A 5,844-nucleotide genomic window follows, 5' to 3' on the forward strand; every position below is an offset into this window, starting at 1 on the left:
AAAGGTCTGGTTTGTCTAACACAAATCAACAGTCCTATCCTATACTCCTAGGTCTGGCTTCAGGTTGATGTTTACCATAGCTACAGATCTAGGATCAGATTCCCCTCCTCCAACCTTAACTATTTAGTGGAGGAAAGTCAAAACTGACTCAAGATCAGCATCTAGGGGAAACTTGACCCTACACCCCGGGGTCGGAGTCGGAGGAGTCACTGTAGTCTGCAACCAGTGACGTCCTCAACACCCCAGAGCAACCACTGTCATGGTCCTCCAGTACTGTCCCACAATCCTCTCCTTTCGATCGTCCTCTGTCCTCTTCTTCTGTTGTGGTGTTAAGAATCTGCATCTCCAGAGATCTCATGTGAGTTTCAACCATTTCCTGTCTCTGCTCAGGCTGTGCAACTCCCAATCTGTCCCCCAGTCCTTTGTGTTTGTGCAACCTGTAACTCCTTCCCCTCCGGCGAGAGACTGTTTCCCAGATCATTGGTTCCTGGGTCTGAGTTCCTGCGTGTGACTGTAGCGCAGACCTCTGGTTTGTTCCCAGAGCCCTCGGTCTTCCTGTGGATAACCACACACACACACACTATCAATCAACTGTGTAGAAAATATGGTGAACACACTGCAACAGGTTAGCACAACAAAAAGGTGGCTTAGGTTACATGAACATTACTGGGCCTGTTTTCACAAAGCGTTTCAGAGTAGAAGTACTGATCTAGGGTCAGCTCCATCCTGTCCATGTAATCTTATTCATTATGATCCAGAAGGGAAAACTGATTCATACATAATGATGTTGATAATCCACTAACATTCATGTAAATTGTAAAGTCTTTTGACTAGTTGTGTGTTGGGCCCAAGGAAGATTATCTGTCGTCATTGGCATCAGCAAATAGGGAAATTCTAATTCACCCATTCATTGACCTACCTCCTTATGAGACTGTGTGGGTTAGGGGAGGAGACTTGGGGACCCAGGGCTTTGGCCACAGCAGCACCTTTCCCCTGTAGGCCCAGCTTCTGAAGAAGGCTGCCTGCAGCGCTACCTGGTGGCAGAGTGGGGGAACTGAACCAGGAGCGGCTAGAGATCTCCTTCCGCTTGTAGTTCTGCCTGTCATCGTAGGCTAGAGGAAGGGGATGAGAAGGATGAGGAGAGGATGGTGTTCTTTTATGAAAAAGTAGTGTGTGTGTGTAGTCTGTGTGTGTGTGTGTGTGCACGCTTGCCTGTGATATAGTGTGTATGAACAGTGTGTGATTGAGAGAGTCTGGTTTAGAGTGCATTATTATTCTCTGTGTGTGTGTTGTACATGCCCACTTACAGTCAGGAGCTGTGTAGGTGAGCAGTGCTGCTAGTTTCTTGTCCTCCTCTTTCTCGGGCAGCAGAGGGATGGACAGATTTGTCCTCTTTCTCACGGCGTTGTCTTTCTCCTCCTCCTCCGCCATCACTTTCTTCTCAGTCTGCGTATTAGATCAGTGGAGATGAACAGTTAAGTCAGCAGCCCTAAAGACAGACCTACACCTATCCACCCTATTTACACAACGTCCCATTGAGATACATCTCCTTTACAAGGGGCTTCTCGCATCCTCGCCGCCTTTTGAACCATACTGGAGGAAAAACTCCCAAGGTCCCTCCACACTGACCTACTTCTCCAATGTGTTTTAAGGAGGCAAGGACAAAGGATACGAGGAATCAAGGAAAAACTATTTGACAAAGAGTCCAAGTAATTCCATGGCGAATCCCAATCCTCTCTCTTTCCTCCTGAAGTGTGCACTCATTCCAAAGCATTGGATTGTGTAGGCATGGCTAGACTAGAGGGAGGCGAACAAGTGTACACTTCAGGAGAAGGGTAGAGAATCTAAATGTGGCCTCGAGTGCATTGTAAATTGTAATTACTTCGCTACTATGGCCTATTTATTGCCCTACCACCTAACGCCATTTGCACACACTGTATATAGACTTCCTTTTTTTCCCTATTGTGTTATTGACTGTGCGCTTGTTTATCCCATGTGTAACTCTGTGTTGTCTGTTCACACTGCTTTGCTTTATCTTGGCCAGGTCGCAGTTGTAAATGAGAACTTGTACTCAACTAGCCTACCTGGTTAAATAAAGGTGAAATTAAATAAATAAACAGTTATGATCTGAATGCAGTGCATTTACCCTGAACTTCCTGCGGAGCTTGCTGTTGAGTATGAAGTCGTCCTTCCATCCAGCCTGATGATCCTGTAGCTCAGACAGAGAGGGAAGAGCCTTCCTCAGTTTCTCCTTGTCCTTACCACCATGGTCCAGCTTATACATGGGGTCTGTCTCTAACTTCTCCTTCTCACTACGCTCTGGGGAGACACACAGAGGGAGCAGGGACAGGAAAGGGGGGGGGGTATAGGGGGGTGGTAGAGAGAGGGAAATAAGGGGGGTAGGTGACAAAAGAAGAGAGCACATGAGAGATAAAGGGAAGACAATGAGGCCTAAGAAATGAGCAGACAAGACACTGACATGGAGGAATAAAGGAACTGATATCAATAGTGCCATTGTTGGAAGAGAATTGGAGTCCATTCTGTTTTGGGTTTGACGTATTAAAGAATAAGAGGTCGGGACTAAAAGGTGGCTGAGAGGCCAAATGTCATTAGTTGCCAGGGATGAGGATGTTCGTTGTCGGCCATACCCCATCCTTCTTCTCACACACCTAACAGAATGTAAAGGTCAACGAGGAGAAATGAGTTACCTGTAGTGAGGATCTGTTCATTGTCAGCCATGTCCCATCTCTCCTCCTTCCGCTGCGCGCCGCACACGATGACGTAATCACAGGTGGCCGGGTCTGTCTGCATCTCAATGTAGTTCACACACAGTGGCACTTCATCCGGAATCAACCTGAAGAGGAGCACACAGGTAAACCACACAGATGTATGTATTGGCCTTCAGTGTGTGTGTGTGTGTGTGTGTGTGTGTGTGTGTGAGATTGAGATGTGTCTGGTCTCACCTGTAGATTGGCGTGGTGTAGTAGTTCCCCACTTTCTTCTTCTCAGCGTTATAACGTACACCTGAGTGACACAAATGTATGATAAGAAATGGCTGTAATTGATTATGTTTCTGAAAAAGGAAAACATATAGCAACTTGGTTGAAAACTGAGAATGGACGAGAGAGCTTACCCATGCCGATGTGATTCTTGCAGCCATCACACCAGATATTATAGGGCATCTCAAACCTGTGAAAATACATAGACAAGAGTCAGTTTCCTGTAACCCTCCTGTAACCACTGAATTTGATGTTTGTGTTACTGACCGGATGATGAGGATACCTGGGACAGTTTCCTGGCCCTCTCTCGTAGAGCATGGGTTCCATGGTAACCATTGAGGGAGCCATGCTAGAGAGAGGGATGGGGAGAAATGGAAAGCGAGAAAAGAGTCAGAGTGAGAACAGGTTAAGAGGCTCACGTGTAGACTGATTTCTTAAATCCATTAACCTATCTATTATATGTGATGATGGTCAGTAGTCATATTTACCTTCTGTGGGTCGAAGTCCGGAGGGTAGTAATGGTTTTGTCCTTTCCTCTCACCCTGAGAAAGGAGATATGGAAAAAGAGGAAAGTGTGAACACCTAGTAAGTATTCAACACACTAGTAGTAGGTGGCACCAGATTCTCTCTACATGGATAAGGGGGAATAACTAGTCAGTTGTACAACTCCTGCATTTAACCCAACCTTTCTGAATCAGATAGGTACTGCCTTTAATCAGCATCCTCGTCACGGGACCCGGTGAGCAGTTGTTGTTGGGGGTTAGCTGCCTTGCTCAAGGGCAGAACGGCAGATTTTTCCACCTTACCGGCTCGGGGATTCGAAACAGCGACCTTTCGGTTGCTGGCCCAACGCTCTTAACCGCAAGGCTACCTGCCGCTCCAGTGGGGCTTCCTCACCGAGGAAACCTGGTGCCACCAGTGGGGCTTCCTCACCGAGGAAACCTGGTGCCACCAGTGGGGCTTCCTCACCGAGGAAACCTGGTGCCACCAGTGGGGCTTCCTCACAGAGGAAACCTGGTGCCACCAGTGGGGCTTCCTCACCGAGGAAAACTGGTGCCACCAGTGGTGGACAAATACTAAAAGAGCTCATTTACAAGGACACTAATGTTCGCTACTAGTGTGTTGAACACATTTTGATGTGGCCTGGCAACTTACCATGTTGTTAGCTTGTACAGCGCACTAGAAGATAGCCTTTGTCACCTAGGGGAGAAAACACAGGGTCATAGCTTCGTTTTTGTGTTTACAAATGTTTGCACACCTTGAAGTTAGCCATCTAACTTAGACGTTCGAAATAAGATAGCTTATTTACAAGCACAACCGCTAGCATAGCTAACTAGCTCACGCTACCATCTTGAATAATAAGCCAAACAACCGTTTTAGGAATGTAACAGGAGATGTGGCCCATAATTAACACGAACTGTAACCGAAACATAACTGTTTTCGAAGAAAAACAATTGAGATATCACAAAGTAGCGTGCTCCTTACGGTTTTCCAAAGCATTAGCTAGCAGAACAAAATCGACAACAGTGCATACACAAAACGTCACTTCCGTTTTGTGAGAAACGTCACACATTGGTGTCTGCTTTTTTTAATCGTCTCTGATTAATTGTGCCTGCACAAAGACTTCTACTTTTTGTGAAGATATTTTCGTATACTTATTTTTGTACCCCAAGACCCATTGGAAAAGTCCACAACTATGACAATTCACCTTTTTACCTCCCTCCTCCTTTGTAAGTTGTTATGATGGAAACCAGAGCGTCCATCAAAGTGAAGGGACATGGGCAGTCAGGAGACAGGCCAAAACTCCTGGATAATATCAACATAACTCAGTTAGCATAGGCACTGGACTCTGGAGAAACCTCAGACTGTGTGTGTCTGCCAGGGGGGTTAGTTTTGACCTGGTGGATGTGCCAGAGACGTGAGGGATACCCACTACAGGTGTCTCCCTTAACAGAGAGAAGAAACAGTCTGGCAGGTAATGACTGAGAGTGGGAAAATGTATTATCTCCATAATCATTCTATTCTGGATGTTGGTCTGACCTGGGTCAATACAGTATGCCAATTAGGCCTAGGCCTATGATAGAACAAGACTGTCTCTCCAGCTATGAAAGGATTTTTTTTCCGAATTTCACATATCTCTGAATATGAAAATGTTTCCCCCACCAAAAAGATTCTAAAAGTAGCTTTTTAGGCTACTGACTTCTATGTCAATTTGTATCTGCCCCTCACTCTCACTGTTTTCCTTTTTAATAAAAGCAATGACTACATTGGAAGAAAAGAGGCATGGCCAGAGAAGAGGTCTGGGGAAATGATGGGCTACTGTCTATCAAGGATCAGGTGATTAGGACTGGAGGGAGGGATGCAGGGTAAGGAATGGAAGGGAGAGGTCAGGGATACAGCAAGAAGGATGGATGGAGGGAGGGAGGGATGCAGGGTAAGGAATAGAAGGGAGAGGTCAGGGATACAGCAAGAAGGATGGAGGGAGGGAGGGAGGGAGGGAGGGAGGGAGGGAGGGAGGGAGGGAGGGAGGGAGGGAGGGAGGGAGGGTAAGGAATGGAAGGGAGAGGTCAGGGATACAGCAAGAAGGATGGAGGGAGGGAGGGATGCAGGGTAAGGAATGGAAGGGAGAGGTCAGGGATACAGCAAGAAGGATGGAGGGAGGGAGGGAGGGGTGCAGGGTAAGGAATGGAAGGGAGAGGTCAGGGATACAGCAAGAAGGATGGAGGGAGGGAGGGATGCAGGGTAAGGAATGGAATGGAGAGATCAGGGATACAGCAAGAAGGATGGAGGGAGGGAGGCAGAGATGCAGGGTAAGGAATGGAAGGGAGAGATCAGGGATACAGCA

At 47.0% G+C, this 5,844-nt stretch overlaps 1 pseudogene; it reads right to left on the reverse strand.

Moving 5' to 3' along the window:
- Positions 1–50: 50 nt before the first annotated feature.
- Positions 51–4,396, reverse strand: LOC118936322 (annotated as a pseudogene).
- Between the last annotated feature and the right edge of the window lie 1,448 nt (positions 4,397–5,844).

This window comes from Oncorhynchus mykiss, unplaced genomic scaffold (genome assembly GCF_013265735.2).
Source record: "Oncorhynchus mykiss isolate Arlee unplaced genomic scaffold, USDA_OmykA_1.1 un_scaffold_666, whole genome shotgun sequence".
Classification (NCBI taxonomy): Eukaryota; Metazoa; Chordata; class Actinopteri; order Salmoniformes; family Salmonidae; genus Oncorhynchus; species Oncorhynchus mykiss.